The following is a 26,166-nucleotide window of genomic DNA, read 5'->3' as shown; positions in this document are numbered from 1 at the left end:
TGACCTGAGCCAAAACCAAGAGTATGAGGCTTAACTGACTGTGCCACTAAAAATAGGAGCCAGGTGCTCCTATTTTTAACTTTGTGAGGAACCTCCATACTATTTTCCAGAGTAGCTGCACCAGTTTGCATTCCCATCAACAGTATAAGAGGGTTCCCCTTTCTCCTCACCCTTGCCAACACCTGTTGTTTCCTGTGTTGTTAATTTTAGCCATGCTGACTGGTGTGAGGTGCTATCTCACTGTAGCTTTGATCTGTATTTCCTTGATGATGAGTGATGTTGAGCATCTTTTCATGTATCTCTTAGCCTTCTGTATGTCTTCTTTGGAAAAATGTCTATTCCTGTCTTCTGCCCATTTTTTAACTGGTTCGTTTGGTTTTTGGATGTTGAGTTTTTTAAGTTCTTTATATATTTTAGATACTAACCCTTTATCAGATACATCATTTGCAAATATATTCTCCCATGCTGAAAGTTGCCTTTTAGTTTTGTTGATTGTTCCCCTCACTGTGCAGAAGCTTTTTTATCTTGATGAAGTCCCAGTAGTTCATTTTTGCTTTTGTTTCCCTTGCCTCTGGAGACATGTCTAGTAAGAAGTTGCTACAGCCAATGTCAAAGAGGTTGCTGTGTGTGTTCTCCTATAGGATTTTGGTGGTTTCCTGTCTCACATTTAGGTCTTTCAACCATTTTGAATTTGTTTTTGTGTATGGTATAAGAAAGTGGTCCGGTTTCATTCTGCATGTTGCTGTTCAGTTTTCCCAACACCAGTTGTGGAAGAACTGTCTCGTTTCTGTCGGATACTCTTTCCAGCTTTGTCGAATATTAGTTGACCATAGAGTTGAGAGTCCATTTCTGATTTTTCTATTCTGTTCCATTGACCTATGTGTCTGTTTTTATGTTATTACCATACTGTCTTGATGACTACAGCTTTGTAATATAACTTAAAGTTTGGAATTGTGATGCCTCCAGCTTTGCTTTTCTTTTTCAAGATTGCTTTGGCTAGTCGAGTCTTTTGTGATTCCATACAACTGTTAGGATTGTTTATTTTAGCTCTGTGAAAAATGCTGGTGTATTTTGATAGAGATTGCATTATATGTATAGATTGCTTTGGGTTGTATAGACATTTTAACAATATTTGTTCTTCCAATCCATGAGCATGGAATGTGTTTTCCATTTCTTTGTGTCATCTTCAATTTCTTTCATCAGTGTTTGATAGTTTTCAGAGTACAGATCTCTTACCTTTTTGGTTAGGTTTATTGCTAGGTGTCTTATGGTTTGTGGTGCAATTGTAAATGGGATTGATTCCTTGATTTCTCTTTCTGCTGCTTTATTATTGGTGTGTAAAATGCCACAGATTTCTGTACATTGATTTTGTATCCTGAAACTTTGCTGAATTTGGGTATCAGTTCTAGCAATTTTTTGGTGGAGTCTTTTGGGTTTTCTACATAGAGTATCACGTCTGAGAATAGTGAAAGTTTGACCTCTTCCTTGCTGATTTGGATGCCTTTAATTTCTTTTTGTTTTATGATGACTGAGTCTAGGACTTCCAGTACTATGTTAAATAACAATAGTGAAAGTGGACATCTCTGTCTTGTTGCTGACCATAGAGAAAAAGCTCTCAGCTTTTCCCAATTGAGGATGATATTAGCTGTGGGTCTTTCATATATGGTCTTTATGATGGTGAGGTATGTTCCCTCTATCTCTTTGTTGAGGGTTTTTTGTCAAGAATGGATGGTGTATTTTGTCAAACGTTTTCTCTGCATCTATTGAGAGGATCATATGGTTCTCATCCTTTCTTTTATTAATACGGTGTATCACATTGATTGATTTATGAATATTGAACCACCCTTGTAGTCCAGGAATAAATCCCACTAGATTGAGGCAAATGATTCTTTTAATGTACTGTTGGATTTGATTTACTGGTATTTTGTTGAGAATTTGTGCATCTGTGTTCATCAGGGATGTTGGCCTGTAATTCTCCTTTTTAGGGGTCTTTGGTTTTGGAATCCAGGTAATGCTAGCCTCATAGGATGAGTTTGGCAGTTTTCCTTCCATGTCTATTTTTTGAATAGTTTGAGAAGCATAGGCATTAACTTTTCTTTAAATGTGTGATAGAATTCCCCTGGGAAGCCATGTGGCCCTGGACTTTTGTTTGTTGGGAGATTTTTGATTACTGATTCAATTTCTTTGCTGGATACGAGTCTGTTCAAGTTTTCTATTTCTTCCTGTTTCAGTTTTGGTAGTTTATACATTTCTAGGAATTCACCCGTTTCTTCCAGATTGCCCAATTTGTTGCCTGATAAATTTTCATAATATTCTCTTATAATGCTTTGTATTTCTGAGGTGTTCATTGTTACTTCTCTCTCATTTGTGATTTTGTTTATTTGAGTCTTTTTTCTTTTTGATAAGTCTGGCTAGGGGCTTATCAATTTTATTGATTTTTTCAAATTAGCTCCTGGTTTCATTGATCTGTTCTACTGTGTTTTGTTTTTTTCTTTTTTAGTTTTTATATGATTTATTTCTGCTCCAATTTTTATTATTTCCCTTCTTCTGCTGGCTTTAGGTTTCATTTGTTTTTCTTTTTCTAGTTCCTTTAGGAAGGTTAGGTTGTGTGTTTGAGACTTTTCTTGCTTCTTGAGGTAGGCCTGTATTGTTATATACTTTCCTCTTATGACTGCTTTCCTGCATCCCAATGGTTTTGGATGGTCATATTTTCATTTTCATTTGTTTCCAGTTTTTTTTTTTTTTTTTAATTTCCTTGCTAACCCATCCCGTCTTTAGTAGGATATTTTTTTGACCTCCAAGTATTTGTGGTCTTTCCAAATTTTTTCTTGTTGTTGACTTCAAGTTTCATAGCACTGTGGTCTGAAAATATGCATGGTATGATCTCAATCTTTTGTATTTGTTGAGGTCTGATTTTTGACCCAGTATGTGATTTATTCTGAAGAATATTCCATGTACATTCAAAAAGAATGTGTATTCTGATGCTTTAGGATGAAATGTTCTAAATATATCTGTTAAGTCCATCAGTCCAGTGTGTCATTCAAAGCCATTGTTTTCTTAATAATTTTTTGCTTAGATGATCTGTGCGCTGATGTAAGTGGGGTGTTAAAGTCCCCTACTATTATTATATTATTATCAAAGAGTTTATGTTTCTTATTAATTGTTTTATATATTTAGGTGGTCCCAATTTGGGGGCATAAGTATTTACAATTGTTAGATCTTCTTGTTGGATAGACTATTTTATTATGCTGTAGTGTCCTTCTTCATCTCTTGTTATAGTCTATGTTTTAAAATAGTTTGTCTGATATAATATGGCTACTCTGGCTTTCTTTTGACATCCATTAAGTATGATAAATGGTTCTCTATCCTCTCACTTTCAATCTGCAGGTGTCTAAAATGAGTCTCTTGTAGGCAGCATATAGATTGGTCTTTTTCTTTTTTTTAGTCCATTCTGATACCCTATGTCTTTTTTTTTTCAGATTTTTTTATTATTATGTTATGTTAATCACCATATATTACATCATTAGTTTATGATGTAGTGTTCCATGATTCATTGTTTGCGTATAACACCCAGTGCTCCATGCAGAACATGCCCTCTTTAATACCCATCACCAAGCCAACCCATCTCCCCACACCCCTCCCCTCTAGAACCCTCAGTTTGTTTCTCAGAGTACATAGTCTCTCATGGTTCGTCTCCCCCTCTGATTTCCCCCCATTCATTCTTCCGTTCCTGCTATCTTCTTCTTCTTCTTTTTTTTTTTTTTTAACATATAATGTATTATTTGTTTCAGAGGTACAGGTCTGTGATTCAACAGTCTTACACAATTCACAGCGCTCACCATAGCACATACCCTCCCCAGTGGCTATCACCCAGCCACCTCATCCCTCTCACCCCCCACCACTCCAGCAACCCTCAGTTTGTTTCCTGAGATTAAGAATTCCTTATATCCATTTACATTCAGATTGATAGATATGAATTTAGTGCCATTGTATTACCTGTAAAGTTGGTGTTTCTGGAGATTTTCTCTGTTCCTTTCTAGTCTTTGTTGCTTTTGGTCTTTATTTCCCACTCAGAGAGTCCCCTTTAATATTTGTTGCAGGGCTGGTTTAGAGGTCATAAACTCCTTTTGTTTTTGTTTGTCTGGGATACTCTTTATCTCTCCTATTCTGAATGAGAGCCTTGCTGGATAAAGTAATCTTTTTTTTTTTTTTAAGATTTTATTTATTTGAGAGAGACAGAGAGAGAGAGAGTGAGCGGGAAGGAGAGGGAGAGAGAATCTGAAGCAGACTCCATGCTGAGTGAGGAGCCTAAAGCAGGGCTTGACCCCACAACTGCGAGATCCCGACCTGAGCCAAAACCAAGAGTTAAATGCAAATAAGGTCTTATTTAACTCTTGGTAAATTTGTCTTCCCTTGTATGTTAGGGATTTCTTTTCCCTCGCTGCTTTCAAGATTCTTTCCTTATCTCTGTATTTTGCAAATTTTACTATGGGGCGCCTGGGTGGCTCAGTTGGTTAAGCGACCACCTTCGGCTCAGGTGATGATCCTGGAGTCCCTGGATCGAGTCCCGCATCGGGCTCTCTGCTTGGCAGGGAGCCTGCTTCTCCCTCTGACACTCCCCCCTCTTATGTGCTCTCTCTCTCTCATTCTCTCTGTCTCAAATAAATAAATAAAATCTTTAAAAAAAAATTTTACTATGATATGTACTTGGTGCTGGCCTGCTTTTGTTGATTTTGATGGGAGTTCTCTGTGCCTCCTGGATTGAATGTCTGTTTCCTTTGCCAGATTAGGGTAGTTTTGAGCTATTATTTGCTCAAATAAACCTTCTGCCCCTTTTTTCTTCTTCTTCTGGGTCTCCTATGATATGAATGTTAATATGCTTTATGGAGCTACTGAGTTCTCTAAGTCTACATTCCTGACCCAATATCTTTCTTTCCCTTTTCTTTTCAACTTTATTATTGCCCATAGTTTCATCTTCTATATCACTTATTCATTTCTCTACTTCTTCCATCCTGTGGTCATTACACCAGTTGGTTTTGCATCTCAGTTATGGCATTTTTTATTTCGGCCTGACTAGTTTTTAGGTCTTTTACCTCTGTGGTAAGGGACTCCCTGATTGTTGTTTTAAATTCTGGTTCAGGCAAATTACTTATATCTGTTTTGATTAGATCCCTGGCCATGACCTCTTTTTCTTTCTTTTGAGATGAATTCCTCCATCCTGGCATTTTGTCTAGGTCTCTGTCTTCTTTGTGTTAGGAAAGCCTGTCATGTTTCCTGCTCCTGAGAGTAATGGCTATATTAAGAAGAGATCATATATTGTCCAGAGCCTGATGCTTTAGGAAGTGTCTCTGGTGTATGTTGTGTGCGCGCTGCTGTGTGTTTTGGCTGCTCTTTCCCTCATGCCAGTCCTCTGCAGTGTTTCTCCTTGCCTGCAGTGGGGAATGTTTGGACCTTGTCCACTGTGTGGCCAGTTTTAACTAGGTGTGTTTTGGTCTGCTTGTTAAAAGAGGCTAGATTCTATTTCCCCTAGAGCTGAAGCTTTGTAACATTCTATGGTCAGTAGACTTGGTGGGTGTGGTGGGGTGGTGGGGTGGTGCTGTGCTGTGCGGGTCTTCTGGGGGAAGGGGCACGCTGCTGCTCTGACTCTCAGGCACACTTGCCCTAGTTCAGAAGCACCTGCAGAGTGCATGGGGCGGAGCTTGGTGTATGTGCTGTGGGGCACTGTGCTACTCACTGAAATTCATCAGTGCTGATGGGTGGGAGTAAAAATGGCCTCAGCCTGCAGTCTCCTCTCCAGAGAGGGGTGTTTGCACCCACCGCTGTTCAGGAAGCCCTCACAGGAGAGTGAACAATCTCTCTTCATTTGTCCCAGGCATTCCTCAGATCCCTGCTTCACCCTGTGTATGTCCCAGCCGTCTGCTCATCCGGCAGCACAGTGCTTCTGTGTTTTATCTCCAGCATGCTGACTTGGTTTTAAAACTCCAAATGTTAGGGATCTGTCATGGCGCATACCCACACTGATCCTCTGGGGGAGGGTCTTGCTGAGCTGTGGCTGGTGCTGGTTTGTCCCAAAAGGGCAGTTGCAAGAACATGAAGGGGCTTGGAGTTTATGGTAAAGTGCAGCAAAAAGCTGGCATCCAGGTTTGCTGCCCTCAACAACGGCCTCTGTTCCTATCCGGAGCTAACAGGGTAGATCAATGGTGCCTGTTGGTTCTTTTGTCCTAGGAGAAGCAGGGCCACCTCTCCCAGATGTAGTCCTACAAAGGGAACTATCTCTCCCAGTGTGACTCAGGGGGTCCTCAAACCATGCTGTCTGCTCTGGGGCCTCTGCCACATCTTGTCCACAGGAGCACCACTGTGGCCACCAGGCTCCACCCAGTGATGGTGGAGACTTGTAAAACTTCAGACTTTGAGCTTCACTGCTCGCAAAAACGTGCAATTATCAGCCCCTCTTGTTTTCCCCTTCAATGGTTTTGCGCCCTGCTCTCTCTGTCTTCCCTCTCACTCTGATCATGGCTCCCTCCCCTCCACAGCACTAGGGATTCTTTTCTCCCCCAAAGCACAGCTCCGTGCCTCTTACCTTCCATGATGTGGCCTCGTTTCTCCCTCTAATTGTGCGGTTTATTCTCTCAATCCTCAGATCGATTTCCTGGGTTTTCAGAATGATTTGATATTTATCTAGCTGTGTTTGAGGGATGAGGCAAGCATAGAGTCCTCCGACTACTCTGCCATCTTAACTCCCTCCCTACGATTATTTTTATCTATCACAATGTGGAGTTCATCTCTTTCGGAAAGCAGGAAAGAACATCTGAAATTCAGAAAGAGGCAGACAGATTTACAGCAGACAGTGAGAAAACAGGGCTGAAAGTGCCCTTAAAGATGCTCTGGTTAGCACAGGTCATGCAGCAAGTAAAGAGAAGAAACAGTGCTATGGAGTCCACAGTGTAGCTCTTAGGGGCCAATGGGCAGAAATCAGGTAAGCCCATTGTTGCACAAAGTTGTTCTGGCAGCTGATGCCTGGATTTGAAGAGTGGGATATAGAGAAATCCTTAATCCTGAGGGGCATCAAGGCAGGACTCTGTTAATGAGCTGGGGTGTTAATGAAAGGAACAGACTAGAGAAGAACCAAGGGTGGGCCTAACACAGGAAGCAGATTAAGAAGAAAATGTCAAGTGAGAAAACAATAAAGGGAATTGTAAAGGAATCTTCTGGCCTGTGGTTTTCTATACCAATGTTTGGTCTCAGAAATCGCTTACATGCCTAAGAAATTATTTGCAATCTCAAAAGTAGTATATTGTCTGTAGCAGCACATTTTTAATTGGGAAAATAAAGAAAATCTGGGCATATAGAGGCCTATATTTGGAAATGGGGGGATTATTATAAAAACCTTTTCAAATTACTGTGCATATTCATCTTTGATACAATACCAGAACTCAAGAAGTGATCATTTCTTTTTTTTTTTAATTTTTATTTATTTGACAGAGAGAGACACAGCGAAAGAGGGAACACAAGCAGGGGGAGAGGGAGAGGGAGAAGCAGGCTCCCAGCTGAGCAGGGAGCCCGATGCGGGGCTCGATCCCAGGACCCTGGGATCATGACCTGAGCCGAAGGCAGACGCTTAACAACTGAGCCACCCAGGTGCCCCAAGAAGTGATAATTTCTTAAAACTTAGTTGCAGTGCAGAATCTGAAATTGTATCAATGAAATTACCTTAAAATCCTTTGGTCTATCTTGTACTTAAAATAGATGTTGTACCCATGCATGATTTTGTGATATGCATTGGTCATTTCGAAATTATTAGTGCAGCAAGTAATGCAACCTTTTCCGTGTTGACTACTTTCATTATACAATGTTAAAAAAAATCACATATGATAGGATTGCCATTGCTTTCATTAGAGAAGTGTTTATGGTTATGTATTTCAGATGCTAACAAGCTAATGGTGGCAGATACGTATTTTTACAATTCTAAATTTTTCTCGAAAGCATGAATTTTATCATTGATAACAAATGTTATCAGTTGTTTTGTTGGAAGTGACAGCCTTACTTGGTTGATTGCAGAGAAAATAATCTGCCAAATGCCCAATCCTGAAGAAACAAAGGCTGGCCCTCTGTCATTCTTTCCAGTAAATATGGCATTCCTAAGGATGTTAGCTCCTGGATAAGATGGAGCAACAGGAACTGGACTTACCTAACTGCCTGATTTTTAAAAAATGGGCAAAGTATAGAAACAACAGTTTTGAAGATATTGGGAAATGATTCCTGAGAGATGGAAAACAAATGATGTGTCTCTATTAATGCTCCAGCCTACAACCTTAGAGAGTTTCCAGGTCATGGTGCACAGAGGGGAAACCAGGGCAGAGCCTATCAGATTACCCAAGTGGTGAAGGTGGAGCTGAGAGTCCAGGCAGAACAGGGCAGCTAGAGTTAATGGAGTACAGGGAAGGAAAGAACTGACAGAGAAACCTACAGATTTGCAGAGAGTTCCCCAAAGAATATTCAACTGCCTACTAATCAGCATGTGCTTATAACAAAGCATGCCCGATATCAGGGAAAGAATCACCCAAACAATTAGAGGTTACAGTGCTATGACCCTTTTTGTGTGTGTCTTTTGGTAACTGGATTGATAAGGTATGTGTTTGTTCACCTTTAGTAGATGTACCAACTTACACTCCCAACAGTAGTGCTGGTTTTTTTTTTCATCCTCGTTAATGCTTGTGTTGTCTATCGTTTTTATTTTTGTCATTCTGTCGGGTATAAAATATTACCTCATTCAATCTTAATTTGCATTTTCCTGGTTACAATGGAATCAAGTTCCCTTTTATATGTTCATTGGCTTTGTTCATGTAACCATTATGGTATAACTAATCATTAAAATAACTTTGTAATAAAAACCAATTTCTTGTTCTATTGAGTTAACAGAGTTTTTTTCTGCCCTCTCTAGAAATAATATACTCAGACATCAAAGCTTAGAGGAAATCCTTTGTCAGAGTTGTTTAACCAACTTGCCAACAGTCCACTGAAAATCTAAAATTTAGGAAAAACGCTTATTTAGTAAGTAGCTTTGGAAAAACTTCATTGATTGCACTGGCTGGAAATATTTTACCAAACTGAATAAGTCTGCTCAAGTTTTAATTAGCCAGTGGTTGATGATAAGATCTCAAAATGAGCGGAATAGCAAAGCCTTTCCCTTATGGGCTTGTGGGGGAGGCTTGCTATTTCCAACCTTCATGTTAGAGCAACTCACCTCACAAAGTATGAGGCTTGGGTACATAGGGCAGAAGATGTTATCATGTGATACTGGCAAATTTTCTCTCAACGAAATTAGAACAAATTGACAGATCTCTGTCAACTTTAGAAATAACTTTGCTATGTAAATAAAAATAAGACTACATTGAAGGGGGCATCTGGTGGTTCAAAAATAGATTGCACATGGCCCAGTGAAAATTAGCTATCATGAAAGGGTTTGCTAATTATTTTTTCTTTGGCACTGTCATTCCTGAAATACCTCTACCACCTGAAGCCTTATGCTTAGTTTTTCTCAAATCACTTGACTTAAATGTTTAAAAAAATTGTAGTGGGTTTCTAAATATGCCAGAAGCATAATCCCAATTAACATAAAGAATCTGTAAGTCACAGTGGCCTTGACAAGAGTGATAATGGGTATCATTAGACATTCTACATCACCCCTTAGGTAAGAGCAAAACCTGTGAAACTTCCCACATAAAACAAAATGTCGCAAAGTAAATAGATATGAAATAGTTCCCTGACCCTAATGCTTCTTTTTTTTTTTTTTTAAGATTTTTATTTATTTATTTGACAGAGAGAGAGATAGCAAGAGCAGGAACACAAGCAGGGGGAGTGGGAGAGGGAGAAGCAGGCTTCCTGTCGAGCAGGGAGCCCGATGCGGGGCTCGATCCCAGGACCCTGGGATCATGACCTGAGCTGAAGGCAGACGCTTAACGACTGAGCCACCCAGGCGCCCGGACCCTAATGCTTCTGCTTCTTACATTTTGTACTATTCATTTTGATTAGACCCAGAGTGTTTCATTATGATTCTCATGCCACTCACAATAACTCATGATTTCAACAACTGAGGGAACATTTTTGAAAAAAAATGGGAGGGACTCTTTATCTGAATTATGTCTCCTTAGTGAAACTACAATGGGACAAATCATCTGTTAAGATGCAAATTTTTAGCCTATGTATCGTTTCTGAGTTTTCATTTTTCTATTTAAGTGAATAAGATAAGCAGTGATTCAAAGAGCAGGTATCTTAAGTACTATTGGTGATAAGGAATTTGGCTTATGGTCTAGTTATAGATTTTGGTTGCTTGAGCACAAAATTATAGTTTTAGGTGAAACAAAAACAGCAACATTTAGGAGAATTTACTAAACATCAGGCACCATGCTAATAGGTCTGCTTGCTTTGATCCTTTCTTCTTCCCATTGATTGTACAAGTTAAATATATATTTCTATTCTGCAGACAAGGAAACTGAGGCTTCACATATTTACATCCCTTTCCTTTTTCCTTTTTAATATTCTGACTCGTTAGAAGTCTCTTTTGCTAATCTTTTTCTTCTACCCTGCCCTTCAGAGCAGTTTCCCAAATCTTGTTGTCTTTTTCCCCATGTAGTCTCCATGGAAAGTTTGACTTACATTATGGTTTCCTATAAGTTTGGGTAATGATATAGAAAGTGTTAAATACACCACCAATTAAGTGTGAAAGCCAATGACAGATGAAGGAATACTTCATTAGGGGATCTTAAACATTTTGCGTATTTCAAATAAATAACTTTATAAGTTAAAAATGAAATAGAGGGGCACCTGGGTGGCTCAGTCATTAAGCATCTGCCTTTGGCTCAGGTCATGATCTCAGGGTCCTGGGATCGAGCCCTGCCATCGGGCTCCCTGTTCACAGGAAGCTTGCTTCTCCCTCTCCCACTCCCCCTGCTTGTGTTCCTGCTCTCGCTCTCTCTCTCTGTGTCAAATAAATAAATAAAATATTTTAAAAAATGAAATAGAAAATAATCACAACACAGTGTTTGCTTCAAGTAATCAATTAGGTGGAATTACTACTCTCTGTGCCCTCTGAGAGAGAGAGAAAAACTCTATCTTATACATATTTATGTCATGAAGAATTAGATTGCCATTGACATAGAGCAGGCACTCGGTAAGTATTCAAGAAATAAAATAATAGCAATATGATTTTAACTCCTTAATTCTTTTTTTCTTTTTTAAGATTTTATTTATTTATTTGAGAGAGAGAGACTGAGAGAGAGAGCACATGAGAGGGGGGAGGGTCGGGAGGGTCAGACGGAGAAGCAGACTCCCTGCTGAGCAGGGAACCCGATGCGGGACTCGATCCTGGAATTCCAGGATCATGACCTGAGCCGAAGGCAGTCGCTTAACCAACTGAGCCACCCACGCACTCTTAACTCCTTAATTCTAATAGTCCATGAAGTATAAGAAGTCCTATCACTTTAATGTAATGAAAGTCTTTTCAGATGTATTAAAAAGTAGATATGAATGCCACTGCTTGCCAACCAACCACAGCATACATTTATATAGAATATTTACATCCCACTTTCTTCTTTAGTCTAATCCTTAATATATTCAGTCTAATCCTCACTCCTCTGAGTCATTTTGGGCTATCAAGAGTTATGCATAAAATCATGGTGATATGCTTATGATCTGGGAGTTTCAGACACTTTAGTATGAACATTCTGGTGATTTCGAGGTTTGTTAAAAAGTCCTTGTTTCATCATTGCAAGACATTTTTAAGTTCCTCGTATTTTATGAAACTAAAAGTTTGGCATTTACCCTTGTAGACTATGTTGAGCCATTGCTATTTTTAAACATTTTCAAAGCCCTGAAATATAATAAGATTTATATTTGAGAAAAATACTGAAAACACTATGTAAGGGAAAGATATAATGAAGGGAAGGAAAACTAGAGGTAAGGCATTAATTAACAGACTTATGTAGTAACCAGGTAAGAGATAATGACACTCCCAAACTCATGTAGCCAGGATGAAGAAAGAAGGGCATATTGGAAAGATATTAAGAATATGGAATTATCATCAGAATTGGTAGCTAATTGGATGTGTAGAGCGGGGGTGTAGGAGAAGTTTAAAATATATTGATCAAAGAGGATAGACAGAAGTCCTTAAACCAAGTTTCCCAGGTGTGTACTGGGTGAGAGAATCAAGCCTACTGATTTCTTTCCTTCCTTCAAACATATTTACCAGATGCCTTCTTTATGCTAGCCATTTTTCTAGGCTTTGGGACTTCACAATGAGCAAAACTCAGTTCTGCTCTCAAGGCACTACATTAAGGAGGCATTGAATGAACGAACAAGTAAATGCAGTGCATGTAACGTATTATGGAGAAAAAAGTACAACAGGATAGACTTCTACTATGAATTTGATGGAGAAACTGGTATCAAACCAATTGGCCCACTAAAAACAACTGTAAAAGCTAGAATAAAAAAATAAATGAAAAGGACAAGTATTTGAAAACTTCAGAGAATATCCAAAGTAACCAGGACTTCAGGAACAAGATTCCAGAGGAAAAGGATAACACACGGGTGTGAACCTGATATACTGCACACAATTTTCCCCTTGAGGAACCCTTCGGCTGCATTTGTTGACTCCAGAGTTATGCATGTGTGGAACAGTTCTCTAAGAAACCAAGCTGAAGCAGTGACAAGAGGCTAAAGAGCTAAGAGAAATTTATCAAGAAAAAAAGTGAATCTGCCAAGGAAGTTAACACCCCAGGACTAGGCCATAAGAATAAGAGTAAGTCAGAAATAAACTACCATCAGCTGGATCAAGAAGATCAACCAGTGTGTTATACGGTTGCCAAAATAGCATTAAATACGCTTTGGAAGAAGGTAGCACCACCCAGTGCCTCCACAACTTCTTATATACGATGTCTGCCTTTCTTTCCTTTTTTAACTTAAAAAAATGTTTTAATTTCAGTATAGTTGACATACAGTGTTATATTAGTTTCAGGTGTACAATAAAGCAATTCACCAATTCCATACATCACCTGGTGCTGATTACAATGTAGTGCACTCCTTATCCCCGTCGCCTACTTTACCCATCCCCCACTGACCTTGCCTCTGGTAACCATCAGTTTGTTCACAATAGTTAAGAGTCTGTTTCTTGGTTTCTCGCTCTTTCTTTTTTCCCCTTTAATCATTTGTTTGTTTCATAAATTCCACATGTAAGTGAATCATATGGCATTTGTATTTCTCAGACTGACTTATTTCACTTAGCATTATACTCTCTAGCTCCATCCATGGCAATGCAAATGGCAAGATTTTGTTCTTTTTTATGGTTGAATAATATTCCATTCCATTATATACATAAAATCACCTCTTCTTTATCCATTCATCTATCAATGGATACTTGGGCCACTTCTATAATTTGGCTATTGTAGATAATGCTGCTATAAACATAAAGATGCATGTATACCTTTGAATTAGTGTTTTTGTATTCTTTGGGTAAATACCCAGTATGGTGATTAATGGATCTTAGGGTAATTCTATTTTTAATTTTTTGAGGAACCTCTATACTGTTTTCTGCAGTGGCTGTACCAGTTTGCATTCCCACCAACAGTGCATGACGGTTCCTTTTTCTCCACATCCTTGCCAACACTTGTTGTTTCTTGTGTTGTTGATTTTAGCCATTCTGACTGGTGTGAGGTAGTATCTTATTGTAGTTTTGATTTGAATTTCTCTGATAAGTGATGTTGAATGTCTTTTCATGTTGGCCATTTGTATGTCTTCTTTGGAGAAATGATTGTTCATGTCTTCTGCCCATTTTTAATTGGATTATTTGTTTTTTTGGGTGTTGAGTTGTATCAGTTCTTTATTTATTTTGGATACTAACCTTTTATCATTATTTCCTTTGCAAATATCTTCTCCCATTCCATAGGTTTCCTTTTAGTTTTGTTGATTGTTTCCTTTGCTGTGCAGAAGTTTTTACTTTGATATAGTCCTAATAGTTTATTTTTGCTTTTATTTCCCTTGTCTCAGGAGACATATCTAGAAAAATTTGCTATGGCTGATGTCAGAGACCTTACTGCCCATGCTCTGTCCTACGATTTTTATGGTTTTAGGTCTCAAACTTAGGCCTTTAATCCATTTTGAATTTGTCCTTGTGTGTGGTGTAAGGAAGTGGTCCAGTTTCATTCTTTTGCATGTAGCTGACCAGTTTTCCCAACACCATTTTTTGAAAAGACACTCTTTTCTCCATTGGGTATTCTTCCTTGCTCTGTCAAAGATTATTTGACCATATAATTGTGGGCTTATTTCTGGGTTTTCTATTCTGTTTCACTGATCTATATCTCTATTTTTGTGCCAGTATTATACTGTTTTGATTACTACAGCTTTGTAATATAGCTCGAAGTCTAGAATTGTGATGCCTCTGTCTTTGTTTTTCTTTTGCAAAATTGCTTGGCAATTCGGGGTCTTTTGTGGTTTCATATAAATTTTAGGATTTTTTGTTCTAGTTCTGTGAAAATGGCTCTTGGTGTTTTGATAGGGATTGCATTAAATATATAGATTGCTTTGGGTGGTATATACATTTTAACAATATTTGTTCTTCCAATACATGAGCATGGAATGTCTTTCCATTTTGTTGTGTCATCTTCAATTTCTTTCATAAATGTTTTTTTTTTTTTTAAGATTTATTTATTTATTTATTTGACAGAGAGAGACACAGTGAGAGAGGGAACACAAGTAGGGGGAGTGGAGAGGGAGAAGCAGGCTCTCTGCTGAGCAGGGAGCCTGATGCCGGTCTCGATCCCAGGACCCTGGGATTGTGACCTGAGCCAAGGGCAGACGCTTAACAACTAAACCACCCAGGCACCCCTCTTTCATAAGTGTTTTATAGCTTTCAGAATACAGGACTGTCACCTCTTTGGTTAGGTTTATTCCTAGGTGTTTTATTATTTTTTGGTGCAATTGTAAATGGGATTTTTAAAAAAATTTCTTTTTCTGCAGCTTCATTATTAGTGTATAGAAATGCAAGAGGTATCTGCACATTGATTTTGTTTCTTGTGACTTTAATGAATTCATTTATCAATTCTAGTAGTTTTTTGGTGGAGTCTTCAGCATTTTCTATATATTTTCTATATATTTCTATATATTCTATATATTTCTATATTTTCTATATAGAGTATCATGTCATCTGCAAATAGTGAAAGTTTTACTTCTTCCGTGCCAATTTGGATGCCTTTTATTTCTTTTTGTTGTCTAATTTCCATGGGCAGGAGTTCCAGGACCACACTGAATAAAAGTGGTGAGAGTGGACAGTCTTGTCTTGTTCCTGTCTTTGGGGGAAAGCTGCCAGGTTTTTCTCATTGAGTATGATGTTCAATATGAGTTTTTCACACGTGGCCTTCATTATGTTGAGGTATGTTCCCTCTAAGCCTACCTTGTTGAGGGTTTTTATCATGAGTGCCTCTTGTACTTTATCAAATGCTTTTTCTGCATCTATTGAAATGATCATATAGTTATTATCCTTTCCTTATTGATGTAATGTATCACATTGGTTGATTTGCAAATAATGAACCACCTTGCAACCCAGTAATAAATCCCACTTGATTGTGGTGAATGTTTTTTTAATATATTGTTGGATTCTGTTTGTTAGTATTTTGTTGAGAATTTTTGCATCTGTATTCATCAAAGATATTGGCCTGTGGTTCTCTTTTTCTGAGGTGTCTTTATCAGTTCTGTATCAGGGTAATGATGGCCTCATAGAATGAATTTGGAAGTTTTCCTTCCTCTTCTGTTTTTTGGAATAGTTTGAGAAGAATAAGTATTAGTTCTTCTTTAAATGTTTGGTAGAATTTGCCTGTAAAGACATCTGGTTCTGGACTTTTGTTCCTTGGGAGATTTTGTTGTTGTTGTTGTTGTTTTTATTACTGATTCAATCTCCTTGCTGGTAATGGATCTGTTCAAATTTTCTCTTTCTTCTTGCTTCAGTTTTGGTGGGTTATATGTTTCTAGGAATTTATCCATTCCTTCAAGGTTGTCCAATTTGTTGGCGTATAGTTTTTCATAATATTCTCTTAGAATTGTTTGGATATTTGTGGTTTTGGTTGTTATTGCTCCTCTTTCATTTGTAACTTTATTTATTTGTGTCCTTTCTCTTTGTTTTTTGATGAGTCTGGCTAGAGGTCTATGAATTTTTTTATGTTTTTGAAGAAGCAGCTCCTGGTTTCATTTATCTGTTCTAATGATTTTTTTTAGTTTCTATTTCACTTATTTCTGCTCTAATTATTATTATTTCCTTCCTTCTGCTGGTTTGGGGTTTCATTTGTTGTATTTCCTTTTTTTCCTCGCTCCTTTAGTTGTAAGATTAAGTGATTTATCTGAGATTTTTCTTGATTTTTGTGGTATTGTTATAAACTTCCCTCAGTGCCTTCCCCAGTGCCCTCCAGGCTGTCCCTGAGCCAAGCCCACTAACCTTTAAGACTCCAGGCTTTAATCTTCGCTGGTGGCAAGAATTCACAGAATTTGGCTTCTCTTGCTTTCCAAACCAATTGCTATGGCAAATCATCTTCCCTATGTGCTGCTCCCCTGTGTATTAGTCTGTCTCTTGTCCTTCTCTGAAACTGAAGCTCTCTCCCCACCATGCGGCCACAATCTGTCTGTCTCCCAAATTGTGTCTCCATACTTCCTACTTTCTTCTCTGTGGCCTCTTCTCTACTTCTGGTTGTGGAATTTGTTCTGCCAGTCTTCAGGTCAATTTCTGAGGTATTTAGGATGATTTGATAGTTATCTAGTTGTATTTGTGGGATCAGCTGAGCCTAGGGTCCTCCTACTCCACCACCATCTTGTCTCCTCAATGTCTTTCTTCCAATAAAAAATTACACAGCATGTTGCAAACATGACCAAAATGAAAAGCAAGAGAAAAAATAGACAATAAAAACAGGCCTACAGATGATCTAGATATCATAGTGTGAAAGTTACTTTTGTACAGCATGGTATCCCAAAACTTGGTGGTGTCAAACATATTGATGATTTTGAGGATCAAGAATTTGGGAGGAGGTTGGCAGTTTTTACGTGGGGTCTTTCATATAGTTGCAGTTAGATGTTGGTTAGGGCTGTAGCCATCTACAGGCTTTACTGGGCTGTATATCCAAGGTGACTTTTCATATGTCTGGCAGTTGATGCTAACTGTTGGCTGGGAATTCAGCTTGGGCTAAATGGGAGCAACAAAGCATAGCTTCTCTAGCATTGTGGTTTCAATGTAGTTGGACTTCTTATTTGGGAACTGGTTCCCCTCAGTATAATCATCCCCAAAGAGTCAAGCAGAAGCTGTAAGGCCTTTTATAACACATCATTGGAAATTACATGGTATCACTTACGTGTGCTTTTGGCTCAAGTAAATATAAAAGCTGTGCAGATTCAAGGAGAAAGGATATAGATCCTGCCTCACAACAAGAGGAGTGCTGAAGAATTTGTAGGCTTTTTAAAATTGCTAAATGGAGATATAAAATATAGACTTTAAATAATTATGATTAGAATTATATCATGAAAATGGTGGAGTAAGGAATTCTGAAAGTTTACTCCTCCATAAAATCAAATTTAAAAATTGGCCCAAACCATCAGAATCAAATTTTTAAGAACTTTGGATATTAACCAAAAGCTTGCTGGCCTGGAGGCCATTTATTCAAGAAAAATGGTTGAATGTTAGTAAGCACAATGAGCTCTGTACATTTAAAATTTCCCCAATCCCATGTCCCCTTTCTCAGCTCAGGAGTAGCTTTAAAAACAACAGCCCAGGTTCTCAATACTGGAAAAATCAGGATGGACTTGATTTACAAAGAATTATAATTTGTTTTGGTAGGCCTGATGGCTCCCTGGCAGATTGACTCAAAAGGCTTATCTTTATTTCACCTGACTAAAACTAGCCCAGTGCTAAGGCTGCTAGTTGGGGGTCATTTACAGGCAAATATTTTAGCTGTTGCTGTCTAAGGTGATAAATATTAGTAGGGCAAACAATAGACTAACCAAAAAACTTGGGAGAAAAGGCTGGTGCAAAACATGGATTTTTGAAAAGCTCTGACATATTCTTAAAGTCATATTCTAGAAGGACACATACATACTCAGGGCTATACTCAGGAAAACCTGAACTGTCCCTAAGCTTTTGCCCCTGGCTGACCTTGAAGTTAAGGAAGTAGGAAGTGAAGGTGAAGGCAGAGTTGTAAACTCCCCATGCACACACACAGCCTTTCATAGAGATTGGGAAGTGTTTTGGCTAGGCATTTAAGGAAATTTTAATCTAATCATTACCTGACTACTAAGCTAATGGAACAGATACAGGAGTCATACAGAACAAAGAATAAATATTTTAGAGAATTAGTTTAGAAAATTCATGAAATAAATAAACAACAACTATTATAAGCACAAGAATAGCAAACCCAGGTTTCCAGAGTTGCCACATTTATAACATTAAAAATGTCCAGTTTGCAGCAAAAAATTATGGGACATGCAAAGAAACAAGAAGGTATGGCTTATACATAGGAAAGGAACAATCAATAACATTTTTTTTCTGAGGAAGCCCAGACATTGAATTTTATAGGGAAAAAAAAACCAAACAACTTTAAATCAGCTATTTTAAATATGTCCAAAGAACTTAAGAAACCCAAAGAAATAAAGAATTAAAGGAATCCTAAAGAACTCAAGGAAAGTGTGAAAACACTCTCTAAAGAAAGAATATCAATAATGAGGTAGAAACTATAAAGAGTAACCAAATAGAAACTCCGGAGTTGGAAAGTAAAACTGAAATGAAAATTTACTTGAGGGGCTCAACAAAAGGTTTGAGCAGGCAGAAAAATGCATCCGTGAACCTGAAGATAGGTCAATTGAGATTACCCACTCTGAAGAACAGAAATAAAAGGGAATACAAGTGAACAAGTAAAGATAAATCATCCAATTTAAAAATGGGCAATTGATTTGAATAATCAATTCTCCAAAGAATATATGCAAATAGCCAATAAACACATGAAAAAATGGTCAATATCTTTAGCTATTATGTAAATACAAACCAAACCACAAAGAGGTAGCATTGTACACCCGTGACGAAGGCTATAATCAAAAGGAAATCCAGTAGCAAGTGGATGCAGATGTGCAGAAACAGCAACTCTAATATATTGCTGGTAGGAATGTAAAATGGTGTAGACACTGTTGAAAAGTTTGGGCATTCCTCAAAAACTTACAGCATTACTGTAAGACCCAATAATTCCACACATAGGTACATCCCCAAGGGAATCGAAAACATAGGTTCACATAAAATGTGTCCATGAATGTTCACAGTAACATTATTTGTAATAATGAAAAAATGGTAATAAAAATATCCAATAACTGATGAATAAACAAAAGGGGTATATTCGTAAAATGCAATATCATTTGGCCTTAAAAAGGAACATTCTACAACATGGAAGAAACCTGAGACACAAAAAGACAGGTATCGTATGAGTCACTTATATGAAATATCTAGAATAGGCAAATCCATAGACACAGGGTAGATTAGTGGTTGAGAGGGGAAAGGCCAGGAAAATTAGGATGAATGCTAGTAGGGATGGAGTTTCTTTTGAGAATGGAATTGGAATATTTAACTTGGAATTAGACACTGGTGATGTTTGGACAACATAGCCAGAATACTAACAAACATTGAATTGTACACTTTCAGTTGGTGATTTTTATGTTATATGAATTATTTCAATTTAAAAATAACTATGATTAGTATTTTCAAGCCAGTAGGTAAAAAGATAGGTATTTAATTAGAAAACTAGATCCTATTTTTTAAAATCAAATGGAAATCCCAGAAATAAATATGATTACTTAAATTAAAAATTTGCTATAGGGTATATATAACAGATTAGACAGAGTAGAAAAGGTTAGTGAAGTGTAAAATAAATTGGTAAGAAACCTTCAGATTTAAGAGCAGAGGGAAAAAAACAGAAAATATAGAAAAGAGGCCAATGGAAAATGGTAGGAAGATCTACCTGCATATATTTTATATCCCAGAAAAAGAGGAGAGACTAGAACAGAAAAAAAAAAAATTTTAAGAGATATTGGTAGAGAATTTTCCAAAAATGACAAAAGCCATCAAGCCACAGATTTAATTTAATTTTATATTTTCAAAGAAGAAATGCAATACAATAAATACTACAATTTGTTCTTCAGGTAGAATGGCCATGATCCCAGTTGAAACCACATACATAGAGAAGGAATGAAGAGCACTGGAAACAATATATATGTGCTTAAATATGCAGGAACATTCACTGTTTAAAACAACAAAAGTAATTATTGTGAGGTTTCACCTCACACCCGTCAGAATGGCTAAAATTAACAAGTCAGGAAACGACAGATGTTGAGGATGCGGAGAAAGGGGAACCCTCCTACACTGTTGGTGGGAAAGCAAGCTGGTGCAGCCACTCTGGAAAACAGTATGGAGGTTCCTCAAAAAGTTGAAAATAGAGCTACCCTACGACCCATCAATTGCACTACTGGGGATTTACCCCAAAGATAAAAATGGAGTGATCCGAAGGGGCAGGTGCACCCCAATGTTTATAGCAGCAATGTCCACAACAGCCATACTATGGAAAGAGCCAAGATGTCCATCAACAGATGAATGGATAAAGAAGATGTGGGGTATATATATATATATAATGGAATATTATGCAGCCATAAAAAAACACGAAATCTTGCCATTTGCAACCATGTGGATGGAACTAGAGGGTATTATGCTAAGTGAAATAAGTCAATCAGTGAAACACATGTATCATATGATCTCACTGATACGAGGAATTCTTAATCTCAGGAAACAAACTGAGGGTTGCTGGAGTGGTGGAGGGTGGGAGGGATGGGGTGGCTGGGTGGTAGACATTGGGGAGGGTATGTGCTATGGTGAGCGCTGTGAATTGTGTAAGGCTGAATCACAGACCTGTACTTCTGAAACAAATAATATATTATATGTTAGAAAAAAAAAAAAGAAAGAAGAAGATAGCAGGAAGGGAAAAATGAAGGGGGGGAAATTGGAGGGTGAGATGAACCATGAGAGACTATGGACTCTGAGAAACAAACTGAAAGTTCTAGAGGGGAGGGGCATGGGGGATGGGTTAGCCTGGTGATGGGTATTAAAGAGGACACGTTCCGCATGGAGCACTGAGTGTTATATGCAAACAATGAATCATGGAACACTACATCAAAAACTAATGATGTATAGTGATTACCATAACAAAATAAAATAAAATTTTAAAAATAAAATACATGAATAATTGGATATATATAAAAATATCTAGGCCTTAGGATAATCATTTTAAAAACAATTTAAATATATGTAACCTACTAGCTAATAAGTGGATGGAGGAAAAGTGGAATGATTTTTAAAAACCTGATTAATCCAAAAGAAGACAAGAAAGGAGAAAACAGAAAAACTAAACAAAGTATAAGTTAAGAAAAGACAATATGGGACAAATAAAAAAATATCATGATAAGTTTAACCCCTCAGATATCATAATTACATTATATAAAAATAGACTAAGTGTTGTAAATAAATGAAAAAAATCTGTCAGACTAGGTTAAAAAAAAACCCAACTATATTCTGCTTATAAAGAACACACTTTAAGAACAAAGAAAGATTGGGTGCCTGGGTGGCTCAGTTGGTTAAGCGACTGCCTTCGGCTCAGGTCATGATCCTGGAGTCCCAGGATCGAGTCCCGGCATCAGGCTCCCTGCTCGGCAGGGAGTCTGCTTCTCCCTCTGCCCCTCCCCCCTCTCATGTGCTCTCTCTCATTCTCTCTCTCTGAAATAAATAAATAAAATCTTTTAAAAAAAGAACAAAGAAAGATTGAAAGTAAAAAAATGGAAATATATAATTCATGAACACACTAAACAAAAAAACTGATATATCAAAACAAAGTGCATCTCTTGAATATAGCATAAAATTAGAATTTTTGTGTAAGCCAATCTAAAAATGTGTTTCTTTTAATGAATAGATTAAAGCCCATTTGCATTTAAATTAGTGATTCATCAAATGTGTTTTGTTTCAGCTAAGTCAAATAGTTTAAATTATATGTTCTGCATGCATTGCTGTAATTACTATATGTCTTACATTGTGTGCTCTGTTAATGATTGTGTTTTTATATTTCTTTTGCTATTCAGAAAGACTTGTATTCATGTTCTAATAGTTTTCTCTATATTAATACCTATAAATAATGACAGTTCTTTTCTCATGGTTGTTTATTGTTTGATTTATCAGCTTTAAGTAATATACTTTGACTCTTATTTAGTACCTCCGAGGCAATGAAATAATTCATACTTCTTTCCACTTGTTCTTTCCCTTCTCACTTTTTCTCTCTTCCCCCCTTTTTTTGTTCTATTATTTGTATGTTATCTGAGCGTATAACATATATATGTTATTCTTCCAGCTTCATCTAGATCTCACTTTAATATTACATTTACAGTTAGGTATAATCAATCCTTAACACAATTCTTCAGTTGAAATTTCCCCAATCTTCTCATTAGATAAACTCATCCTTTAGTAGTTTTCTCATAAGGGCTCATGAGCAAAATATTATCGCATATCTTACATGCTTAACTCTTTTTCTATATGCTTGACATTAAAGGAAAATTTGTCTGGATATAAAAACCTTAGCTCATACTTTTTTGCATGAATTCTTGAAAATTTTTATTTTATTTACTGTCTAAAAGTCTTATACTTCCTGATTTCTTTCCTTTGTAAGTAATTTGGTATTTTACCTGGAAACCAAGAGATTTATTTTTTTCTTTATCTTTACAGTTTAATCATTTTACTGGGATATGCCTTGGAGTTGACCATTATGTATCAGGTTTGCTAGACACACTGTGGGCCTTTCCAATATGGAGTTCTTTAATTTTATAAAAAGGTATATGCATAATTTATACTATTATTATTATTATTTCCACTCCACTCTTTTGCTTTTCTTCTTTCTCTAGTCATATGTACATTAGATCTTTATTGTCTAAATTCCAAAACTAACAATTTCACTCTAATCCACTTTGCTTTTTTTCCCTTTGGTTTTCTAAATTATTTCAATTTTTATAAAATCTCTTACCTACCTTAACTGTGTTCTCAGTCAGGGTATAACTCAACCTTAATTTCAAGATTAATGTCTCTTCTCTTTCCCCCTCATTTGATTAAGCCCTGTTTGACATTGTCTTATTGTTTGTCCATATCTACCCTCCATTTTGGAATTTTAGTTAATGGCATTTTTTCAACTACTATTAATATCATTTATATGAATTAGTGAATTGTATGTGGTAGTGTTACCTTACAGTTTTTTCTTTTTCATCCTAACTATTTTTGGTGTTTTTATATATTGAAAGATTTTCATTCTTATTTTCTGTTTTATTTTTAAAGTTACTTCGTATATATGTTGAGAATTTTGTTTATTTGTTCAGTATTAGCTGCACTGGGTTTTCCAGGACAAGAAATAAAAGGTCATTCTCTAGACTGAGGAAGCTGGGTTTGGGCCAAGGAAGACGTGGCTTACATGGTTTCCACAAGTTGGGGGAGTGGCAGAGGGAGAGGGAGAAGCAGACTCCCTGCTGAGCAGGGAGCCTGACATGGAGCTCGATCCCAGGATCCCAAGATCATGACCTGAGCCATAGTCAGACGCTTAACCAACTGAGCCACCCAGACACCCCTACTTGGTTTCTTAATTCAAGAGCACTTATTGTCTGTGGAGCACAAATTCTTTAATAAAGGGTGCATTTTGGGGAGAATCTTTCTTCCTCCGATTCTTTGATGATATTTTGTTTCTATAAAGGCATTATCATCAGATGCTTCCTTCTTTCTCATCACCACCAAGCCTCAGTCTGGGAAGCATTTTCACAACAAAGCTGTCATGCTCTTCCCAGAAGCAGTGCCTTCCTCAGGGCCTCTGCTGGTCCTGTGTACTTTCTAAGAAGGTCTCTTTTGACTCCCTATTGTCAGTGCTCCCATCTACTGGGTTTTAAATCTTTTTCGTGGTATTCTTCAAGACACAACCCTTCCCTCCTGGGGGCAAACCTTAATCACTATTCTACTACAACTAGGATCCTGGTGTATTCTGTTCTCTTCTGCTTAATCCCTGACCCTCTACTCTGGTTTATAATCCAGATAATGTTTACTTACATGTAAATCAACATTTTTCAATATCCACTGCCTCCTTCTGTTGTCATAGGGTATGGGTGATGTCATTTGCTGTTTGCTGTTGTTGATAATATAAATGTTTTGGGGGGACTATATGTGGGAGAATTTGAAGTTAGGTGACCACAATTAGCCTATGGGAAACCACAAACTCTATTTTTCTTTAAACTCTAATGTCTGAAATTAGGAAGATTGGTAACATACCTGGAAAAGCCTCAGATTGTATAAATCATTATTTTAGCAGTCATGTTTTGTATGATAATTTTATATTTTGCTAAAAAAATTTCTGTCTGAAGTTGAAACTAAATATTTTTCAGCATTTTCTGCGCCTAGATTTAGTTCCTTAGCACCAGTTAATTTGGCAGTAATTTTGGTAGTTCATTTTTCATATTCATCTTTAATTGAAGACAAGCAAATTCACTGCTTTTAAAATATCTAATCTAAGATATCAGACAGATGGAGATGGAAAAAGAAGAAATTTCATTCCACTTATCTTCTGTTGTATATTATTACTAAGTTTTGCCTTGTATGCTATCTATGATTTTTTTAAACTTTCAGTTTCCTACTGAAAGATGTTGATACTATTCTCTTTTTTGACCTTTGGGGATTATTTGTTTCTTTTGTTTTCCCTCAAATATGTTTTTAACCTGTGTCGAAGAATTCTATTAGTCATACAAAACAGTTTTTAGGGTATTTGACTTTCAATCAAATCAGAATATCATAATCATATAAGCTTTTTACTTAAAAAACAAATCTATCAACTCTTTTTATAAAAAAGGGTTAAAATATGTCCCTGTTTCACAAAAAGTCATCAGTAGTATTTATAGGAGACATTCATTTTTTCTGCAATGATGTGCATATATCATTCCTTATAATACATTAAAATCTTATATTTTCATTTTTTTACCGCCTTAAAGATAGTTAAGGGGAATAAATAATTCTAAGTTCTGCAAATGTTAAAAAATCTAGTATATTTGATCTCATAATTTTATTTTTCCTAAGTATATGATGATAAAATTAAAGTTTTAAATTCAAACTATTGTAATATTCTCTCTATTTTGAGAAATCTAAATTAAGGATCTAGTATATATGCCAAGACTTGTGGTAGGTGTATAGAATATGGAATCAAATAATATAAAAAAAACCTTGCTTTCAATAGAGAAAGAAATTAGACAGTCAAAAAAGTGGACTGAGGGACAGGTTAAAAATGTCAGACTATGGTAAATGTTTTACTTAACAACTAAAATAAGGAGTAATGTGATAACTAATAGCTAGTTTAGATTGGATGGATAAGGTGAAGGACATTTTAGGAAGTGAAAACAGCTTAATAAAAACAGAAAGCCAATATTGACAGAAAAAGGCTGGGGATGAAGAGAGGTGTTTTTTTTTTCCCCTTTATAAAATCTTAGCTTTTTATTGAAACTGTCAAATTACTGTGAATTAACATTTGTGTAGATGGTATTTGAGAATAATTTGAGACTCTAGTGATCTAAAATCATTCATTGATTGAACTGTTTCTCAATGGAAAACCTAATGTAAAAACTCAGTTTTGATTATGAACTCTCCTGTACTATCTGGAAATGTGGTTTTAAGGAAACTCTGCCCCCTTTGAAAGCAACACTTCCCTAAGGATAACTTTTCAGCACTAACAGCTGGGTAACTCTCTGGTTTAATGAAAAGAAGTACTGGAGCAAAGAAAATATGGTATCTGCCTCTGCAGTCTTCCAAATGGTTCTTGAGGCTTTTAACGTGCGATGAAGATTAAGTATCAGTGTTGCATGCAAATGTTAAGGTCTTCTGAGGTACCTTGTCTTCCTCACTGTGTTTACAAAACAACATGTAATACCATCTGCCACAGCAAGGGAAGAAAAACCATTTTTCCTCAAATAAAGCCCAAAGATGCATGATAAAATATGTATGTGAGAATATGTATGCATTATAAATTATAATCAAGAAGAACTATATAATTTTGT

At 36.8% G+C, this 26,166-nt stretch overlaps 1 long non-coding RNA gene across 2 annotated transcripts in view; it reads left to right on the top strand.

The window, feature by feature from the left end:
• The window catches only part of LOC118000992, a 196,910-nt gene that overhangs the window by 47,941 nt on the left and 122,803 nt on the right, over window positions 1–26,166 (top strand). The window contains exon 3 of one of the 2 annotated variants that reach the window (XR_004676602.1): window positions 22,823–23,218. The exons of the other annotated variant lie outside the window; for it this stretch is intronic. This is a non-coding gene — a long non-coding RNA (uncharacterized LOC118000992). Of the gene's footprint in view, window positions 1–22,822; window positions 23,219–26,166 lie in introns of those variants that run through there. 2 annotated transcript variants of the gene reach the window in all.

The sequence above is a fragment of the Mirounga leonina genome, unplaced genomic scaffold, assembly GCF_011800145.1.
Source record: "Mirounga leonina isolate KUSES-001 unplaced genomic scaffold, KU_Mleo_1.0 Mir_53, whole genome shotgun sequence".
Lineage (NCBI taxonomy): Eukaryota > Metazoa > Chordata > Mammalia > Carnivora > Phocidae > Mirounga > Mirounga leonina.
This window is presented reverse-complemented; position numbering and strand designations above follow the sequence as displayed.